Source organism: Crinia signifera, chromosome 5 (genome assembly GCF_055691185.1).
Source record: "Crinia signifera chromosome 5, ASM5569118v1, whole genome shotgun sequence".
NCBI lineage: Eukaryota > Metazoa > Chordata > Amphibia > Anura > Myobatrachidae > Crinia > Crinia signifera.
This window is the reverse complement of record NC_139221.1, coordinates 222,933,183-222,955,663: the sequence shown is the minus strand read 5'-3', so window position 1 is coordinate 222,955,663 and position 22,481 is coordinate 222,933,183. Positions and strand designations below refer to the sequence as shown.

The 22,481-nt window shown below is 33.3% G+C and overlaps 4 pseudogenes; all 4 read left to right on the top strand.

The window, feature by feature from the left end:
• Positions 1–3,558: 3,558 nt before the first annotated feature.
• Positions 3,559–3,694, top strand: LOC146006129 (U2 spliceosomal RNA; annotated as a pseudogene).
• A 4,426-nt stretch (positions 3,695–8,120) lies between these two features.
• LOC146006116 (U2 spliceosomal RNA) lies at positions 8,121–8,256 on the top strand (annotated as a pseudogene).
• Positions 8,257–14,686: 6,430 nt separating this feature from the next.
• LOC146006187 (U2 spliceosomal RNA) lies at positions 14,687–14,822 on the top strand (annotated as a pseudogene).
• A 5,406-nt stretch (positions 14,823–20,228) lies between these two features.
• Positions 20,229–20,364, top strand: LOC146005862 (U2 spliceosomal RNA; annotated as a pseudogene).
• The last annotated feature ends 2,117 nt before the right edge of the window (positions 20,365–22,481 follow it).

The window sequence follows — 22,481 nt, the reverse complement described above, 5'->3', positions numbered from 1 at the left end:
CAAGGTGGAAGGAAGTCCACTGAGGGTCTCTCCAAACCTTCGGGTGCGGAGGACCCACCGTCCTTACCCTTCCGGGGGTTGAGGAAAGAGGTTCTCTCTAAGCTTCGGTGAAGAGGACCCACCGTTCCCTATTTTCCCCTCTTCGGCCTTATGGTTGAGAGGGGTTAAGGGAAAAACGGGGCCCGTCTCCTTCGGGAGATAAGCCCATTCGATAGCACGGCCCCCTTTGCACATGTTTAGGCACAGCACTGGTGGTAGGGAGCACACCTCGGTCTCCTGAGTTTCTTCAAACTCATCTGCCCCACATGCAGTGCATATGGTTTTGCCTATTTTGAGAACAAATTTGTACTGCGATAATATCTGAATAAGGGCCTTTGTGTTGCTTTATGTTTTTTATGCAGGTTATGTATTTTTATGTTGCTAATGTTGTTTTATGTTGCTTTCTGTGGTGTTATTTTGGTCATTTTGCTTTTATTGAAGTTACTATTATGTATGTTAATTTATGATAATATATGTTCATTTATGATAATTTATGCGGTTTCAGATTTTTATGTTGTTTGGGTTGCTTTATGTTATTTTGTGTTGCTTCAAGTTTTTTTATGCAGTTTATGTAGTTTTAGGTTGTTTATGTTGCTTATGTTGCTTTATGTGGTGTTATGTTGGTCCTTTTGCTTTCAGAAAAATTACTACAATTTATGTTAATGTAAGTTAATTTGTGTTAATTATGTTAATTTATGATAATCTATGCGGTTTCCGATTTTTATGTTGTTTGTGTTGCTTTATGTTATTTTGTGTAGCTTCATGTGTTTTTATGCAGTTTATGTAGTTTTATGTTGCTTATGTGGCTTTATGTGGTGTTATTTAGGTCCTTTTGCTTTCAGAAAACTACTACAATCTATGTTAATCTATGTTAATGTATGTACATTTATGTAAATTTATGTAAAATTATGTAAATTTGTGATAATTAATGCGGTTTCAGATTTTTATGTTGTTTGTGTTGCTTTATGTTATTTTGTGTTGCTTCATGTATTTTTATGCAGTTTACGTAGTTTTATGTTGCTTATGTGACTTTATGTGGTGTTATTTAGGTCATTTTGCTTTAATTGAAATTACTATAATTTATGTTAATTTATGTTAATTTATGTTAATTTATGATAATTTGTGATAATTTATTCGGTTGCAGATTTTTATGTTGTTTATGTTGTGTTATGGTTTTTGTGTTGATTTATGTTTTTTATGCAGGTTATGTAGTTTTATGTTGCTAATGTTGTTTTATTTTGCTTTATGTGGTGTTATGTTGGTCCTTTTGCTTTCATTAAACTTCCTACAATTTTTGTTAATTTATGTTAATGTATGTTAATTTACGTAAATTTATGATAATTTATGTGGTTTCAGATTTTTATGTTGTTTGTGTTGCTTTATGTTATTTTGTGTTGCTTTATGTATTTTTATGCAGTTTATGTAGTTTTATGTTGCTTATGTGACTTTATGTGGTGTTATTTAGGTCATTTTGCTTTCATTGAAATTACTATAATTTATGTTAATTTATGTTAATTTATGTTAATTTATGTTAATTTATGTTACTTTATGATAATTTGTGATAATTTATTCGGTTGCAGATTTTTATGTTGTTTATGTTGTGTTATGGTTTTTGTGTTGATTTATGTTTTTTTTATGCAGGTTATGTAGTTTTATGTTGCTAATGTTGTTTTATTTTGCTTTATGTGGTGTTATGTTGGTCCTTTTGCTTTCATTAAACTTCCTACAATTTTTGTTAATTTATGTTAATTATGTTAATTTACGTAAATTTATGATAATTTATGTGGTTTCAGATTTTTATGTTGTTTGTGTTGCTTTATGTTATTTTGTGTTGCTTTATGTATTTTTATGCAGTTTATGTAGTTTTATGTTGCTTATGTGACTTTATGTGGTGTTATTTAGGTCATTTTGCTTTCATTGAAATTACTATAATTTATGTTACTTTATGTTAATTTATGTTAATTTATGAAAATTTATGATAATGTATGATAATTTATGATAATTTATGTGGTTTCAGATTTTTATGTTGTTTGTGTTGCTTTATGTTATTTTGTGTTGCTTCATGTATTTTTATACAGTTTACGTAGTTTTCTGTTGCTTATGTGACTTTATGTGGTGTTATTTAGGTCATTTTGCTTTCATTGAAATTACTATAATTTATGTTAATTTATGTTAATTTATGATAATTTATGATAATTCATGCGGTTGCAGATTTTTATGTTGTTTATGTTTTGTTATGGTTTTTGTGTTGATTTATGTTTTTTTATGCAGGTTATGTAGTTTTATGTTGCTAATGTTGTTTTATTTTGCTTTATGTGGTGTTATGTTGGTCCTTTGGCTTTCATTAAACTTCCTACAATTTATGTTAATTTATGTTAATGTATGTTAATTTATGTAAATTTATGATAATTATGTGGTTTCAGATTTTTATGTTGTTTGTGTTGCTTTATGTTATTTTGTGTTGCTTTATGTATTTGTATGCAGTTTATGTAGTTTTATGTTGCTTATGTGACTTTATGTGGTGTTATTTAGGTCATTTTGCTTTCATTGAAATTACTATAATTTATGTTAATTTATGTTAATTTATGATAATTTATGATAATTTATGCGGTTGCAGATTTTTATGTTGTTTATGTTTTGTTATGGTTTTTGTGTTGATTTATGTTTTTTTTATGCAGGTTATGTAGTTTTATGTTGCTAATGTTGTTTTATTTTGCTTTATGTGGTGTTATGTTGGTCCTTTGGCTTTCATTAAACTTCCTACAATTTATGTTAATTTATGTTAATGTATGTTAATTTATGTAAATTTATGATAATGTATGTGGTTTCAGATTTTTATGTTGTTTGTGTTGCTTTATGTTATTTTGTGTTGCTTTATATATTTTTATGCAGTTTATGTAGTTTTATGTTGCTTATGTGACTTTATGTGGTGTTATTTAGGTCATTTTGCTTTCATTGAAATTACTATAATTTATGTTAATTTATGATAATTTATGATAATTTATGATAATTTATGCGGTTGCATATTTTTATGTGGTTTATGTTGTGTTATGGTTTTTGTGTTGCTTTATGTTTTTTATGCAGGTTATGTAGTTTTATGTTACTAATGTTGTTTTATGTTGCTTTATGTGGTGTTATGTTGGTCCTTTTGCTTTCATTAAACTTACTACAATTTATGTTAATTTATGTTAATTTATGTTAATGCATGTTCATTTATGTTAATTTATGACAATTTATGATAATTTATTATAATTTATGCGGTTTCATATTTTTATGTTGTTTGTGTTACTGTATGTTTTTTTTGGCCCTTATTCAGATCTGATCACAGTACAAATTTGTTCTCAAAATGGGAAAAACCATGTGCACAGCAGGTGGGGCAGATGTAACTTGTAAAGAGAGAGTTAGATTTGTGTGAGTTATTTTGTTTCTGTGCAGGATAAATACTGGCTGCATTATGTTTACACTGCAATTTAGATTTCAGTTTCAACACACCCCACCCAAATGTAACTCTCTCTGCACATGTTATCTCAGCCTTTTGGCTAAGATCAAGTGTAGTATCTGTTCTAATCAGTGGGTATGGACTGGCCTCTGGCAGAGAATAGAGAAAGGCTGGACTGAGTAGCTGCTCTGATGGGCGGAGGGTGTGGGACCCCTCTTTTTTGCCTGGGAGTGGTGAAAAGTCTGGCTGAGTACCTTCACCTCTGCCTTTGGTAGGAGGTGTTGTTTTCCTTAAATCCACTGGTAAGAGGGGGGAGAAACACTAAGCCTAGTAGTTTGACTCTCTTGACGGGGTTCGTAGCCCCGGAAGGATGAGCCAGCGAAAGGCTCAGTCTAGTATCCATTCCCAAGGAGCGGAGAAAGGCTGGGACTGAGTAGATGGCTCCTGTTCTAGAGGTTCGTAGCCTCTGATGGGGAGACCGCGAAAGGCCCAGCTTGGGATCGGAGAAACACTGAGACTGACTAGATTGCTCTTCTGAGGGGGGTGCAGCCCCTAAGGGAGTCTTTCGAAAAGCCCAGTGGAGTACCCATTCCCATGCCAGGGGCTGGAAAGTGCCCTATGATGGGAGCAGAGAAAGACTTGGTCGGACGCTGATCGGTCGGCTGCTTGGAGTCCGAGGCTGCACTGTGCCCCCTGGGAAACTCGGGGGTGCCGAACATGCACGGGTGATCCCAAAATCACCATGCACTAGTATGGCACTAGCACTGCGCACTTCCCTCTAGGTTAGTGCTTCACGTCCTTACCTCGTCATTTTGGATGGGGTAGGACAATTTTTCACACCCCCACCCCGGCCCTCTGGCTGGGGTCCTCTTTATTATTTATTTCTCTTCTTCTCACGTTCATGCACTTTTCACGTTTTCTGTTTTCTGTAGTTTGTTACGTTTTTTTGGGTTGTGTGGTCGACCCTTACGGGCCTTCCATTTCCCCAACGTGCCAAAGCTCTCGCCTTTTGGGGAGAGCTGCGGTCCCCCCGAGGCCGACCCTGAGCCGCAAGGTGGAAGGAAGTCCACTGAGGGTCTCTCCAAACCTTCGGGTGCGGAGGACCCACCGTCCTAACCCTTCCGGGGGTTGAGGAAAGAGGTTCTCTCTAAGCTTCGGTAAAGAGGACCCACCGTTCCCTATTTTCCCCTCTTCGGCCTTATGGTTGAGAGGGGTTAAGGGAAAAACGGGGCCCGTCTCCTTCGGGAGATAAGCCCATTCGATAGCACGGCCCCCTTTGCACATGTTTAGGCACAGCACTGGTGGTAGGGAGCACACCTCGGTCTCCTGAGTTTCTTCAAACTCATCTGCCCCACATGCAGTGCATATGGTTTTGCCTATTTTGAGAACAAATTTGTACTGCGATAATATCTGAATAAGGGCCTTTGTGTTGCTTTATGTTTTTTATGCAGGTTATGTATTTTTATGTTGCTAATGTTGTTTTATGTTGCTTTCTGTGGTGTTATTTTGGTCATTTTGCTTTCATTGAAGTTACTATTATGTATGTTAATTTATGATAATATATGTTAATTTATGATAATTTATGCGGTTTCAGATTTTTATGTTGTTTGGGTTGCTTTATGTTATTTTGTGTTGCTTCAAGTTTTTTTATGCAGTTTATGTAGTTTTAGGTTGTTTATGTTGCTTATGTTGCTTTATATGGTGTTATGTTGGTCCTTTTGCTTTCAGAAAAATTACTACAATTTATGTTAATGTGTGTTAATTTGTGTTAATTTATGTAAATTTATGATCATCTATGCGGTTTCCGATTTTTATGTTGTTTGTGTTGCTTTATGTTATTTTGTGTAGCTTCATGTGTTTTTATGCAGTTTATGTAGTTTTATGTTGCTCATGTGGCTTTATGTGGTGTTATTTAGGTCCTTTTGCTTTCAGAAAACTACTACAATCTATGTTAATCTATGTTAATCTATGTTAATGTATGTAAATTTATGTAAATTTATGTAAATTTATGTAAAATTATGTAAATTTGTGATAATTAATGCGGTTTTAGATTTTTATGTTGTTTGTGTTGCTTTATGTTATTTTGTGTTGCTTCATGTATTTTTATGCAGTTTACATAGTTTTATGTTGCTTATATGACTTTATGTGGTGTTATTTAGGTCATTTTGCTTTAATTAAAATTACTATAATTTATGTTAATTTATGTTAATTTATGTTAATTTATGATAATTTGTGATAATTTATTCGGTTGCAGATTTTTATGTTGTTTATGTTGTGTTATGGTTTTTGTGTTGATTTATGTTTTTTTATGCAGGTTATGTAGTTTTATGTTGCTAATGTTGTTTTATTTTGCTTTATGTGGTGTTATGTTGGTCCTTTTGCTTTCATTAAACTTCCTACAATTTTTGTTAATTTATGTTAATTATGTTAATTTACGTAAATTTATGATAATTTATGTGGTTTCAGATTTTTATGTTGTTTGTGTTGCTTTATGTTATTTTGTGTTGCTTTATGTATTTTTATGCAGTTTATGTAGTTTTATGTTGCTTATGTGACTTTATGTGGTGTTATTTAGGTCATTTTGCTTTCATTGAAATTACTATAATTTATGTTACTTTATGTTAATTTATGTTAATTTATGAAAATTTATGATAATGTATGATAATTTATGTGGTTTCAGATTTTTATGTTGTTTGTGTTGCTTTATGTTATTTTGTGTTGCTTCATGTATTTTTATACAGTTTACGTAGTTTAATGTTGCTTATGTGACTTTATGTGGTGTTATTTAGGTCATTTTGCTTTCATTGAAATTACTATAATTTATGTTAATTTATGTTAATTTATGATAATTTATGATAATTCATGCGGTTGCAGATTTTTATGTTGTTTATGTTTTGTTATGGTTTTTGTGTTGATTTATGTTTTTTTATGCAGGTTATGTAGTTTTATCTTGCTAATGTTGTTTTATTTTGCTTTATGTGGTGTTATGTTGGTCCTTTGGCTTTCATTAAACTTCCTACAATTTATGTTAATTTATGTTAATGTATGTTAATTTATGTAAATTTATGATAATTTATGTGGTTTCAGATTTTTATGTTGTTTGTGTTGCTTTATGTTATTTTGTGTTGCTTTATGTATTTTTATGCAGTTTATGTAGTTTTATGTTGCTTATGTGACTTTATGTGGTGTTATTTAGGTCATTTTGCTTTCATTGAAATTACTATAATTTATGTTAATTTATGTTAATTTATGATAATTTATGATAATTTATGCGGTTGCAGATTTTTATGTTGTTTATGTTTTGTTATGGTTTTTGTGTTGATTTATGTTTTTTTATGCAGGTTATGTAGTTTTATGTTGCTAATGTTTTATTTTGCTTTATGTGGTGTTATGTTGGTCCTTTTGCTTTCATTAAACTTCCTACAATTTCTGTTAATTTATGTTAATGTATGTTAATTTATGTAAATTTATGCTAATTTATGCGGTTTCAGATTTTTATGTTGTTTGTGTTGCTTTATGTTATTTTGTGTTGCTTCATGTATTTTTATGCAGTTTATGTAGTTTTATGTTGCTTATGTGACTTTATGTGGTGTTATTAAGGTCATTTTGCTTTCATTGAAATTACTATGCACGTGTTTAGGCACAGCACTGGTGGTAGGGAGCACACCTCGGGCTCCTGAGTTTCTTCAAACTCATCTGCTCCACATGCAGTGCATATGGTTTTGCCTATTTTGAGAACAAATTTGTACTGCGATAATATCCGAATAAGGGCCTTTGTGTTGCTTTATGTTTTTTTATGCAGGTTATGTAGTTTTATGTTGCTAATGTTGTTTTATTTTGCTTTATGTGGTGTTATGTTGGTCCTTTTGCTTTCATTAAACTTCCTACAATTTCTGTTAATTTATGTTAATGTATGTTAATTTATGTAAATTTATGATAATGTATGTGGTTTCAGATTTGTATGTTGTTTGTGTTGCTTTATGTTATTTTGTGTTGCTTTATATATTTTTATGCAGTTTATGTAGTTTTATGTTGCTTATGTGACTTTATGTGGTGTTATTTAGGTCATTTTGCTTTCATTGAAATTACTTTAATTTATGTTAATTTATGATAATTTATGATAATTTATGATAATTTATGCGTTTGCATATTTTTATGTGGTTTATGTTGTGTTATGGTTTTTGTGTTGCTTTATGTTTTTTATGCAGGTTATGTAGTTTTATGTTACTAATGTTGTTTTATGTTGCTTTATGTGGTGTTATGTTGGTACTTTTGCTTTCATTAAACTTACTACAATTTATGTTAATTTATGTTAATTTATGTTAATGTATGTTCATTTATGTTAATTTATGACAATTTATGATAATTTATTATAATTTATGCGGTTTCATATTTTTATGTTGTTTGTGTTACTGTATGTTTTTTTGGCCCTTATTCAGATCTGATCACAGTACAAATTTGTTCTCAAAATGGGAAAAACCATGTGCACAGCAGGTGGGGCAGATGTAACTTGTAAAGAGAGAGTTAGATTTGTGTGAGTTATTTTGTTTCTGTGCAGGATAAATACTGGCTGCATTATGTTTACACTGCAATTTAGATTTCAGTTTCAACACACCCCACCCAAATGTAACTCTCTCTGCACATGTTATCTCAGCCTTTTGGCTAAGATCAAGTGTAGTATCTGTTCTAATCAGTGGGTATGGACTGGCCTCTGGCAGAGAATAGAGAAAGGCTGGACTGAGTAGCTGCTCTGATGGGCAGAGGGTGTGGGACCCCTCTTTTTTGCCTGGGAGTGGTGAAAAGTCTGGCTGAGTACCTTCACCTCTGCCTTTGGTAGGAGGTGTTGTTTCCTTAAATCCACTGGTAAGAGGGGGGAGAAACACTAAGCCTAGTAGTTTGACTCTCTTGACGGGGTTCGTAGCCCCGGAAGGATGAGCCAGCGAAAGGCTCAGTCTAGTATCCATTCCCAAGGAGCGGAGAAAGGCTGGGACTGAGTAGATGGCTCCTGTTCTAGAGGTTCGTAGCCTCTGATGGGGAGACCGCGAAAGGCCCAGCTTGGGATCGGAGAAACACTGAGACTGACTAGATTGCTCTTCTGAGGGGGGTGCAGCCCCTAAGGGAGTCTTTCGAAAAGCCCAGTGGAGTACCCATTCCCATGCCAGGGGCTGGAAAGTGCCCTATGATGGGAGCAGAGAAAGACTTGGTCGGACGCTGATCGGTCGGCTGCTTGGAGTCCGAGGCTGCACTGTGCCCCCTGGGAAACTCGGGGGTGCCGAACATGCACGGGTGATCCCAAAATCACCATGCACTAGTATGGCACTAGCAATGCGCACTTCCCTCTAGGTTAGTGCTTCACGTCCTTACCTCGTCATTTTGGATGGGGTAGGACAATTTTTCACACCCCCACCCCGGCCCTCTGGCTGGGGTCCTCTTTATTATTTATTTCTCTTCTTCTCACGTTCATGCACTTTTCACGTTTTCTGTTTTCTGTAGTTTGTTACGTTTTTTTGGGTTGTGTGGTCGACCCTTACGGGCCTTCCATTTCCCCAACGTGCCAAAGCTCTCGCCTTTTGGGGAGAGCTGCGGTCCCCCCCGAGGCCGACCCTGAGCCGCAAGGTGGAAGGAAGTCCACTGAGGGTCTCTCCAAACCTTCGGGTGCGGAGGACCCACCGTCCTAACCCTTCCGGGGGTTGAGGAAAGAGGTTCTCTCTAAGCTTCGGTGAAGAGGACCCACCGTTCCCTATTTTCCCCTCTTCGGCCTTATGGTTGAGAGGGGTTAAGGGAAAAACGGGGCCCGTCTCCTTCGGGAGATAAGCCCATTCGATAGCACGGCCCCCTTTGCACATGTTTAGGCACAGCACTGGTGGTAGGGAGCACACCTCGGTCTCCTGAGTTTCTTCAAACTCATCTGCCCCACATGCAGTGCATATGGTTTTGCCTATTTTGAGAACAAATGTGTACTGCGATAATATCTGAATAAGGGCCTTTGTGTTGCTTTATGTTTTTTATGCAGGTTATGTATTTTTATGTTGCTAATGTTGTTTTATGTTGCTTTCTGTGGTGTTATTTTGGTCATTTTGCTTTCATTGAAGTTACTATTATGTATGTTAATTTATGATAATATATGTTCATTTATGATAATTTATGCGGTTTCAGATTTTTATGTTGTTTGGGTTGCTTTATGTTATTTTGTGTTGCTTCAAGTTTTTTTATGCAGTTTATGTAGTTTTAGGTTGTTTATGTTGCTTATGTTGCTTTATGTGGTGTTATGTTGGTCCTTTTGCTTTCAGAAAAATTACTACAATTTATGTTAATGTAAGTTAATTTGTGTTAATTATGTTAATTTATGATAATCTATGCGGTTTCCGATTTTTATGTTGTTTGTGTTGCTTTATGTTATTTTGTGTAGCTTCATGTGTTTTTATGCAGTTTATGTAGTTTTATGTTGCTCATGTGGCTTTATGTGGTGTTATTTAGGTCCTTTTGCTTTCAGAAAACTACTACAATCTATGTTAATCTATGTTAATGTATGTACATTTATGTAAATTTATGTAAAATTATGTAAATTTGTGATAATTAATGCGGTTTCAGATTTTTATGTTGTTTGTGTTGCTTTATGTTATTTTGTGTTGCTTCATGTATTTTTATGCAGTTTACGTAGTTTTATGTTGCTTATGTGACTTTATGTGGTGTTATTTAGGTCATTTTGCTTTAATTGAAATTACTATAATTTATGTTAATTTTTGTTAATTTATGTTAATTTATGTTAATTTATGATAATTTGTGATAATTTATTCGGTTGCAGATTTTTATGTTGTTTATGTTGTGTTATGGTTTTTGTGTTGATTTATGTTTTTTTTATGCAGGTTATGTATTTTTATGTTGCTAATGTTGTTTTATTTTGCTTTATGTGGTGTTATGTTGGTCCTTTTGCTTTCATTAAACTTCCTACAATTTTTGTTAATTTATGTTAATTATGTTAATTTACGTAAATTTATGATAATTTATGTGGTTTCAGATTTTTATGTTGTTTGTGTTGCTTTATGTTATTTTGTGTTGCTTTATGTATTTTTATGCAGTTTATGTAGTTTTATGTTGCTTATGTGACTTTATGTGGTGTTATTTAGGTCATTTTGCTTTCATTGAAATTACTATAATTTATGTTACTTTATGTTAATTTATGTTAATTTATGATAATTTATGCGGTTGCAGATTTTTATGTTGTTTATGTTTTGTTATGGTTTTTGTGTTGATTTATGTTTTTTTTATGCAGGTTATGTAGTTTTATGTTGCTAATGTTGTTTTATTTTGCTTTATGTGGTGTTATGTTGGTCCTTTGGCTTTCATTAAACTTCCTACAATTTATGTTAATTTATGTTAATGTATGTTAATTTATGTAAATTTATGATAATTTATGTGGTTTCAGATTTTTATGTTGTTTGTGTTGCTTTATGTTATTTTGTGTTGCTTTATGTATTTTTATGCAGTTTATGTAGTTTTATGTTGCTTATGTGACTTTATGTGGTGTTATTTAGGTCATTTTGCTTTCATTGAAATTACTATAATTTATGTTCATTTATGTTAATTTATGATAATTTATGATAATTTATGCGGTTGCAGATTTTTATGTTGTTTATGTTTTGTTATGGTTTTTGTGTTGATTTATGTTTTTTTATGCAGGTTATGTAGTTTTATGTTGCTAATGTTGTTTTATTTTGCTTTATGTGGTGTTATGTTGGTCCTTTTGCTTTCATTAAACTTCCTACAATTTCTGTTAATTTATGTTAATGTATGTTAATTTATGTAAATTTATGCTAATTTATGCGGTTTCAGATTTTTATGTTGTTTGTGTTGCTTTATGTTATTTTGTGTTGCTTCATGTATTTTTATGCAGTTTATGTAGTTTTATGTTGCTTATGTGACTTTATGTGGTGTTAATAAGGTCATTTTGCTTTCATTGAAATTACTATGCACGTGTTTAGGCACAGCACTGGTGGTAGGGAGCACACCTCGGGCTCCTGAGTTTCTTCAAACTCATCTGCCCCACATGCAGTGCATATGGTTTTGCCTATTTTGAGAACAAATTTGTACTGCGATAATATCCGAATAAGGGCCTTTGTGTTGCTTTATGTTTTTTTATGCAGGTTATGTAGTTTTATGTTGCTAATGTTGTTTTATTTTGCTTTATGTGGTGTTATGTTGGTCCTTTTGCTTTCATTAAACTTCCTACAATTTCTGTTAATTTATGTTAATGTATGTTAATTTATGTAAATTTATGATAATGTATGTGGTTTCAGATTTTTATGTTGTTTGTGTTGCTTTATGTTATTTTGTGTTGCTTCATGTATTTTTATACAGTTTACGTAGTTTTATGTTGCTTATGTGACTTTATGTGGTGTTATTTAGGTCATTTTGCTTTCATTGAAATTACTATAATTTATGTTAATTTATGTTAATTTATGTTAATTTATGATAATTTATGATAATTCATGCGGTTGCAGATTTTTATGTTGTTTATGTTTTGTTATGGTTTTTGTGTTGATTTATGTTTTTTATGCAGGTTATGTAGTTTTATGTTGCTAATGTTGTTTTATTTTGCTTTATGTGGTGTTATGTTGGTCCTTTTGCTTTCATTAAACTTCCTACAATTTCTGTTAATTTATGTTAATGTATGTTAATTTATGTAAATTTATGCTAATTTATGCGGTTTCAGATTTTTATGTTGTTTGTGTTGCTTTATGTTATTTTGTGTTGCTTCATGTATTTTTATGCAGTTTATGTAGTTTTATGTTGCTTATGTGACTTTATGTGGTGTTATTAAGGTCATTTTGCTTTCATTGAAATTACTATGCACGTGTTTAGGCACAGCACTGGTGGTAGGGAGCACACCTCGGGCTCCTGAGTTTCTTCAAACTCATCTGCCCCACATGCAGTGCATATGGTTTTGCCTATTTTGAGAACAAATTTGTACTGCGATAATATCCGAATAAGGGCCTTTGTGTTGCTTTATGTTTTTTTATGCAGGTTATGTAGTTTTATGTTGCTAATGTTGTTTTATTTTGCTTTATGTGGTGTTATGTTGGTCCTTTTGCTTTCATTAAACTTCCTACAATTTCTGTTAATTTATGTTAATGTATGTTAATTTATGTAAATTTATGATAATGTATGTGGTTTCAGATTTTTATGTTGTTTGTGTTGCTTTATGTTATTTTGTGTTGCTTCATGTATTTTTATGCAGTTTATGTAGTTTTATGTTGCTTATGTGACTTTATGTGGTGTTATTAAGGTCATTTTGCTTTCATTGAAATTACTATGCACGTGTTTAGGCACAGCACTGGTGGTAGGGAGCACACCTCGGGCTCCTGAGTTTCTTCAAACTCATCTGCCCCACATGCAGTGCATATGGTTTTGCCTATTTTGAGAACAAATTTGTACTGCGATAATATCTGAATAAGGGCCTTTGTGTTGCTTTATGTTTTTTTATGCAGGTTATGTAGTTTTATGTTGCTAATGTTGTTTTATTTTGCTTTATGTGGTGTTATGTTGGTCCTTTTGCTTTCATTAAACTTCCTACAATTTCTGTTAATTTATGTTAATGTATGTTAATTTATGTAAATTTATGATAATGTATGTGGTTTCAGATTTTTATGTTGTTTGTGTTGCTTTATGTTATTTTGTGTTGCTTCATGTATTTTTATACAGTTTACGTAGTTTTATGTTGCTTATGTGACTTTATGTGGTGTTATTTAGGTCATTTTGCTTTCATTGAAATTACTATAATTTATGTTAATTTATGTTAATTTATGTTAATTTATGATAATTTATGATAATTCATGCGGTTGCAGATTTTTATGTTGTTTATGTTTTGTTATGGTTTTTGTGTTGATTTATGTTTTTTATGCAGGTTATGTAGTTTTATGTTGCTAATGTTGTTTTATTTTGCTTTATGTGGTGTTATGTTGGTCCTTTTGCTTTCATTAAACTTCCTACAATTTCTGTTAATTTATGTTAATGTATGTTAATTTATGTAAATTTATGCTAATTTATGCGGTTTCAGATTTTTATGTTGTTTGTGTTGCTTTATGTTATTTTGTGTTGCTTCATGTATTTTTATGCAGTTTATGTAGTTTTATGTTGCTTATGTGACTTTATGTGGTGTTATTAAGGTCATTTTGCTTTCATTGAAATTACTATGCACGTGTTTAGGCACAGCACTGGTGGTAGGGAGCACACCTCGGGCTCCTGAGTTTCTTCAAACTCATCTGCCCCACATGCAGTGCATATGGTTTTGCCTATTTTGAGAACAAATTTGTACTGCGATAATATCCGAATAAGGGCCTTTGTGTTGCTTTATGTTTTTTTATGCAGGTTATGTAGTTTTATGTTGCTAATGTTGTTTTATTTTGCTTTATGTGGTGTTATGTTGGTCCTTTTGCTTTCATTAAACTTCCTACAATTTCTGTTAATTTATGTTAATGTATGTTAATTTATGTAAATTTATGATAATGTATGTGGTTTCAGATTTTTATGTTGTTTGTGTTGCTTTATGTTATTTTGTGTTGCTTTATATATTTTTATGCAGTTTATGTAGTTTTATGTTGCTTATGTGACTTTATGTGGTGTTATTTAGGTCATTTTGCTTTCATTGAAATTACTATAATTTATGTTAATTTATGATAATTTATGATAATTTATGATAATTTGTGCGGTTGCATATTTTTATGTGGTTTATGTTGTGTTATGGTTTTTGTGTTGCTTTATGTTTTTTATGCAGGTTATGTAGTTTTATGTTACTAATGTTGTTTTATGTTGCTTTATGTGGTGTTATGTTGGTCCTTTTGCTTTCATTAAACTTACTACAATTTATGTTAATTTATGTTAATTTATGTTAATGTATGTTCATTTATGTTAATTTATGACAATTTATGATAATTTATTATAATTTATGCGGTTTCAGATTTTTATGTTGTTTGTGTTACTGTATGTTTTTTTGGCCCTTATTCAGATCTTATCACAGTACAAATTTGTTCTCAAAATGGGAAAAACCATGTGCACAGCAGGTGGGGCAGATGTAACTTGTAAAGAGAGAGTTAGATTTGTGTGAGTTATTTTGTTTCTGTGCAGGATAAAGACTGGCTGCATTATGTTTACACTGCAATTTAGATTTCAGTTTCAACACACCCCACCCAAATGTAACTCTCTCTGCACATGTTATCTCAGCCTTTTGGCTAAGATCAAGTGTAGTATCTGTTCTAATCAGTGGGTATGGACTGGCCTCTGGCAGAGAATAGAGAAAGGCTGGACTGAGTAGCTGCTCTGATGGGCGGAGGGTGTGGGACCCCTCTTTTTTGCCTGGGAGTGGTGAAAAGTCTGGCTGAGTACCTTCACCTCTGCCTTTGGTAGGAGGTGTTGTTTCCTTAAATCCACTGGTAAGAGGGGGGAGAAACACTAAGCCTAGTAGTTTGACTCTCTTGACGGGGTTCGTAGCCCCGGAAGGATGAGCCAGCGAAAGGCTCAGTCTAGTATCCATTCCCAAGGAGCGGAGAAAGGCTGGGACTGAGTAGATGGCTCCTGTTCTAGAGGTTTATAGCCTCTGATGGGGAGACCGCGAAAGGCCCAGCTTGGGATCGGAGAAACACTGAGACTGAGTAGATTGCTCTTCTGAGGGGGGTGCAGCCCCTAAGGGAGTCTTTCGAAAAGCCCAGTGGAGTACCCATTCCCATGCCAGGGGCTGGAAAGTGCCCTATGATGGGAGCAGAGAAAGACTTGGTCGGACGCTGATCGGTCGGCTGCTTGGAGTCCGAGGCTGCACTGTGCCCCCTGGGAAACTCGGGGGTGCCGAACATGCACGGGTGATCCCAAAATCACCATGCACTAGTATGGCACTAGCACTGCGCACTTCCCTCTAGGTTAGTGCTTCACGTCCTTACCTCGTCATTTTGGATGGGGTAGGACAATTTTTCACACCCCCACCCCAGCCCTCTGGCTGGGGTCCTCTTTATTATTTATTTCTCTTCTTCTCACGTTCATGCACTTTTCACGTTTTCTGTTTTCTGTAGTTTGTTACTTTTTTTGGGTTGTGTGGTCGACCCTTACGGGCCTTCCATTTCCCCAACGTGCCAAAGCTCTCGCCTTTTGGGGAGAGCTGCGGTCCCCCCCGAGGCCGACCCTGAGCCACAAGGTGGAAGGAAGTCCACTGAGGGTCTCTCCAAACCTTCGGGTGCGGAGGACCCACCGTCCTTACCCTTCCGGGGGTTGAGGAAAGAGGTTCTCTCTAAGCTTCGGTGAAGAGGACCCACCGTTCCCTATTTTCCCCTCTTCGGCCTTATGGTTGAGAGGGGTTAAGGGAAAAACGGGGCCCGTCTCCTTCGGGAGATAAGCCCATTCGATAGCACGGCCCCCTTTGCACATGTTTAGGCACAGCACTGGTGGTAGGGAGCACACCTCGGTCTCCTGAGTTTCTTCAAACTCATCTGCCCCACATGCAGTGCATATGGTTTTGCCTATTTTGAGAACAAATTTGTACTGCGATAATATCTGAATAAGGGCCTTTGTGTTGCTTTATGTTTTTTATGCAGGTTATGTATTTTTATGTTGCTAATGTTGTTTTATGTTGCTTCCTGTGGTGTTATTTTGGTCATTTTGCTTTCATTGAAGTTACTATTATGTATGTTAATTTATGATAATATATGTTCATTTATGATAATTTATGCGGTTTCAGATTTTTATGTTGTTTGGGTTGCTTTATGTTATTTTGTGTTGCTTCAAGTTTTTTTATGCAGTTTATGTAGTTTTAGGTTGTTTATGTTGCTTATGTTGCTTTATGTGGTGTTATGTTGGTCCTTTTGCTTTCAGAAAAATTACTACAATTTATGTTAATGTAAGTTAATTTGTGTTAATTATGTTAATTTATGATAATCTATGCGGTTTCCGATTTTTATGTTGTTTGTGTTGCTTTATGTTATTTTGTGTAGCTTCATGTGTTTTTATGCAGTTTATGTAGTTTTATGTTGCTTATGTGGCTTTATGTGGTGTTATTTAGGTCCTTTTGCTTTCAGAAAACTACTACAATCTATGTTAATCTATGTTAATGTATGTACATTTATGTAAATTTATGTAAAATTATGTAAATTTGTGATAATTAATGCGGTTTCAGATTTTTATGTTGTTTGTGTTGCTTTATGTTATTTTGTGTAGCTTCATGTGTTTTTATGCAGTTTATGTAGTTTTATGTTGCTTATGTGGCTTTATGTGGTGTTATTTAGGTCCTTTTGCTTTCAGAAAACTAATACAATCTATGTTAATCTATGTTAATCTATGTTAATGTATGTAAATTTGTGTAAATGTATGTAAAATTATGTAAATTTGTGATAATTAATGCGGTTTCAGATTTTTATGTTGTTTGTGTTGCTTTATGTTATTTTGTGTTGCTTCATGTATTTTTATGCAGTTTACGTAGTTTTATGTTGCTTATGTGACTTTATGTGGTGTTATTTAGGTAATTTTGCTTTAATTGAAATTACTATAATTTATGTTAATTTATGCGGTTTCAGATTTTTATGTTGTTTGGGTTGCTTTATGTTATTTTGTGTTGCTTCAAGTTTTTTTATGCAGTTTATGTAGTTTTAGGTTGTTTATGTTGCTTATGTTGCTTTATGTGGTGTTATGTTGGTCCTTTTGCTTTCAGAAAAATTACTACAATTTATGTTAATGTAAGTTAATTTGTGTTAATTATGTTAATTTATGATAATCTATGCGGTTTCCGATTTTTATGTTGTTTGTGTTGCTTTATGTTATTTTGTGTAGCTTCATGTGTTTTTATGCAGTTTATGTAGTTTTATGTTGCTTATGTGGCTTTATGTGGTGTTATTTAGGTCCTTTTGCTTTCAGAAAACTACTACAATCTATGTTAATCTATGTTAATGTATGTACATTTATGTAAATTTATGTAAAATTATGTAAATTTGTGATAATTAATGCGGTTTCAGATTTTTATGTTGTTTGTGTTGCTTTATGTTATTTTGTGTAGCTTCATGTGTTTTTATGCAGTTTATGTAGTTTTATGTTGCTTATGTGGCTTTATGTGGTGTTATTTAGGTCCTTTTGCTTTCAGAAAACTAATACAATCTATGTTAATCTATGTTAATCTATGTTAATGTATGTAAATTTGTGTAAATGTATGTAAAATTATGTAAATTTGTGATAATTAATGCGGTTTCAGATTTTTATGTTGTTTGTGTTGCTTTATGTTATTTTGTGTTGCTTCATGTATTTTTATGCAGTTTACGTAGTTTTATGTTGCTTATGTGACTTTATGTGGTGTTATTTAGGTAATTTTGCTTTAATTGAAATTACTATAATTTATGTTAATTTATGTTAATTTATGTTAATTTATGATAATTTATGATAATTTATGATAATTTATTCGGTTGCTGATTTTTATGTTGTTTATGTTGTGTTATGGTTTTTGTGTTGATTTATGTTTTTTTATGCAGGTTATGTAGTTTTATGTTGCTAATGTTGTTTTATTTAGCTTTATGTGGTGTTATGTTGGTCCTTTTGCTTTCATTAAACTTCCTACAATTTCTGTTAATTTATGTTAATGTATGTTAATTTACGTAAATTTATGATAATTTATGTGGTTTCAGATTTTTATGTTGTTTGTGTTGCTTTATGTTATTTTGTGTTGCTTTATGTATTTTTATGCAGTTTATGTAGTTTTATGTTGCTTATGTGACTTTATGTGGTGTTATTTAGGTCATTTTGCTTTCATTGAAATTAATATAATTTATGTTACTTTATGTTAATTTATGTTAATTTATGAAAATTTATGATAATTTATGATGATTTATGCGGTTAAAGACTTTTATGTTGTTTATGTTGTGTTATGGTTTTTGTGTTGATTTATGTTTTTTATGCAGGTTATGTAGTTTTATGTTGCTAATGTTGTTTTATTTTGCTTTATGTGGTGTTATGTTGGTCCTTTTGCTTTCATTAAACTTCCTACAATTTATGTTAATGTATGTTAATTTATGTAAATTTATGATACTTTATGTGGTTTCAGATTTTTATGTTGTTTGTGTTGCTTTATGTTATTTTGTGTTGCTTTATGTATTTTTATGCAGTTTATGTAGTTTTATGTTGCTTATGTGACTTTATGTGGTGTTATTTAGGTCATTTTGCTTTCATTGAAATTACTATAATTTATGTTAATTTATGATAATTTATGATAATTTATGCGGTTGCAGATTTTTATGTGGTTTATGTTGTGTTATGGTTTTTGTGTTGCTTTATGTTTTTTATGCAGGTTATGTAGTTTTATGTTGCTAATGTTGTTTTATTTTGCTTTATGTGGTGTTATGTTGGTCCTTTGGCTTTCATTAAACTTCCTACAATTTATGTTAATTTATGTTAATGTATGTTAATTTATGTAAATTTATGATAATTTATGTGGTTTCAGATTTTTTTATGTTGTTTGTGTTGCTTTATGTTATTTTGTGTTGCTTTGTGTATTTTTATGCAGTTTATGTAGTTTTATGTTGCTTATGTGACTTTATGTGGTGTTATTAAGGTCATTTTGCTTTCATTGAAATTACTATAATTTATGTTAATTTATGGTAATTTATGATAATTTATGATAATTTATGTGGTTTCAGATTTTTTTGTTGTTTGTGTTGCTTTATGTTATTTTGTGTTGCTTCATGTATTTTTATACAGTTTACGTAGTTTTATGTTGCTTATGTGACTTTATGTGGTGTTATTTAGGTCATTTTGCTTTCATTGAAATTACTATAATGTATGTTAATTTATGTTCATTTATGTTAATTTATGATAATTTATGATAATTTATGCGGTTGCAGATTTTTATGTTGTTTATGTTGTGTTATGGTTTTTGTGTTGATTTATGTTTTTTTATGCAGGTTATGTAGTTTTATGTTGCTAATGTTGTTTTATTTTGCTTTATGTGGTGTTATGTTGGTCCTTTTGCTTTCATTAAACTTCCTACAATTTCTGTTAATTTATGTTAATGTATGTTAATTTATGTAAATTTATGATAATGTATGTGGTTTCAGATTTTTATGTTGTTTGTGTTGCTTTATGTTATTTTGTGTTGCTTTATGTATTTTTATGCAGTTTATGTAGTTTTATGTTGCTTATGTGACTTTATGTGGTGTTATTTAGGTCATTTAGCTTTCATTGAAATTACTATAATTTATGTTAATTTATGATAATTTATGATAATTTATGCGGTTGCAGATTTTTATGTGGTTTATGTTGTGTTATGGTTTTTGTGTTGCTTTATGTTTTTTATGCAGGTTATGTAGTTTTATGTTGCTAATGTTGTTTTATGTTGCTTTATGTGGTGTTATGTTGGTCCTTTTGCTTTCATTAAACTTACTACAATTTATGTTAATTTATGTTAATTTATGTTAATGTATGTTCATTTATGTTAATTTATGACAATTTATGATAATTTATTATAATTTATGCGGTTTCAGATTTTTATGTTGTTTGTGTTACTGTATGTTTTTTTGGCCCTTATTCAGATCTGATCACAGTACAAATTTGTTCTCAAAATGGGAAAAACCATGTGCACAGCAGGTGGGGCAGATGTAACTTGTAAAAAGAGAGTTAGATTTGTGTGAGTTATTTTGTTTCTGTGCAGGATAAATACTGGCTGCATTATGTTTACACTGCAATTTAGATTTTAGTTTCAACCCACCCCACCCAAATGTAACTCTCTCTGCACATGTTACCTCGGCCTTTTGGCTAAGATCAAGTGTAGTATCTGTTCTTATCAGTTGGTATGGACTGGCCTCTGGCAGAGAATAGAGAAAGGCTGGACGGAGTAGCTGCTCTGATGGGTGGAGGGTGTGAGACCCCTCTTTTTTGCCTGGGAGTGGTGAAAAGTCTGGCTGAGTACCTTCACCTCTGCCTTTGGTAGGAGGTGTTGTTTCCTTAAATCCACTGGTAAGAGGGGGGAGAAACACTGGGCCTAGTAGTTTGACTCTCTTGACGGGGTTCGTAGCCCCGGAAGGATGAGCCAGCGAAAGGCTCAGTCTATTATCCATTCCCAAGGAGCGGAGAAAGGCTGGGACTGAGTAGATGGTTCCTGTTCTAGAGGTTCATAGCCTCTGATGGGGAGACCGCGAAAGGCCCAGCTTAGTACCTTAACCTTGGGATCGGAGAAACACTGAGACTGAGTAGATTGCTCTTCCGAGGGGGGTGCAGCCCCCTAAGGGAGTCTTTCGAAAAGCCCAGTGGAGTACCCATTCCCATGCCAGGGGCTGGAAAGTGCCCTATGATGGGAGCAGAGAAAGACTTGGTCAGACGCTGATCGGTCGGCTGCTTGGAGTCCGAGGCTGCACTGTGCCCCCTGGGAAACTCGGGGGTGCCGAACATGCACAGGTGATCCCAAAATCACCATGCACTAGTATGGCACTAGCACTGCACACTTCCCTCTAGGTTAGTGCTTCACGTCCTTACCTCGTCATTTTGGATGGGGTAGGACAATTTTTCACACCCCCACCCCGGCCCTCTGGCTGGGGTCCTCTTTATTATTTATTTCTCTTCTTCTCACGTTCATGCACTTTTCACGTTTTCTGTTTTCTGTAGTTTGTCACTTTTTTTGGGTTGTGTGGTCGACCCTTACGGGCCTTCCATTTCCCCAATGTGCCAAAGCTCTCGCCTTTTGGGGAGAGCTGCGGTCCCCCCGAGGCCAACCCCGAGCCGCAAGGTGGAAGGAAGTCCACTGAGGGTCTCTCCAAACCTTCGGGTGCGGAGGACCCACCGTCCTAACCCTTCCGGGGGTTGAGGAAAGAGGGTCTCTCTAAGCTTCGGTGAAGAGGACCCACCGTTCCCTATTTTCCCCTCTTCGGCCTTATGGTTGAGAGGGGTTAGGGGAAAAACGGGGCCCGTCTCCTTCGGGAGATAAGCCCATTCGATAGCACGGCCCCCTTTGCACGTGTTTAGGCACAGCACTGGTGGTAGGGAGCACACCTCGGGCTCCTGAGTTTCTTCAAACTCATCTGCCCCACATGCAGTGCATATGGTTTTGCCTATTTTGAGAACAAATTTGTACTGCGATAATATCCGAATAAGGGCCTTTGTGTTGCTTTATGTTTTTTTATGCAGGTTATGTAGTTTTATGTTGCTAATGTTGTTTTATTTTGCTTTATGTGGTGTTATGTTGGTCCTTTTGCTTTCATTAAACTTCCTACAATTTCTTTTAATTTATGTTAATGTATGTTAATTTATGTAAATTTATGATAATGTATGTGGTTTCAGATTTTTATGTTGTTTGTGTTGCTTTATGTTATTTTGTGTTGCTTTATATATTTTTATGCAGTTTATGTAGTTTTATGTTGCTTATGTGACTTTATGTGGTGTTATTTAGGTCATTTTGCTTTCATTGAAATTACTATAATTTATGTTAATTTATGATAATTTATGATAATTTATGATAATTTATGCGGTTGCAGATTTTTATGTGGTTTATGTTGTGTTATGGTTTTTGTGTTGCTTTATGTTTTTTTATGCAGGTTATGTAGTTTTATGTTGCTAATGTTGTTTTATTTTGCTTTATGTGGTGTTATGTTGGTCCTTTGGTTTTTATTAAACTTCCTACAGTTTATGTTAATTTATGTTAATGTATGTTAATTTTTGTAAATTTATGATAATTTATGCAGTTTCAGATTTTTATATTGTTTGTGCTGCTTATGTTATTTTGTGTTGCTTCATGTATTTTTATGCAGTTTATGTAGTTTTATGTTGCTTATGTGACTTTATCTGGTGTTATTAAGGTCATTTTGCTTTCATAGAAATTACTATAATTTATGTTATTTATGTTAATTTATGAAAATTTATGATAATGTATGCGGTTGCAGATTTTTATGTTGTTTATGTTGTGTTATGGTTTTTGTGTTTTTTTATGCAGGTTATGTAGTTTTATGTTGCTAATGTTGTTTTATGTAGCTTTATGTGGTGTTATGTTGGTCCTTTT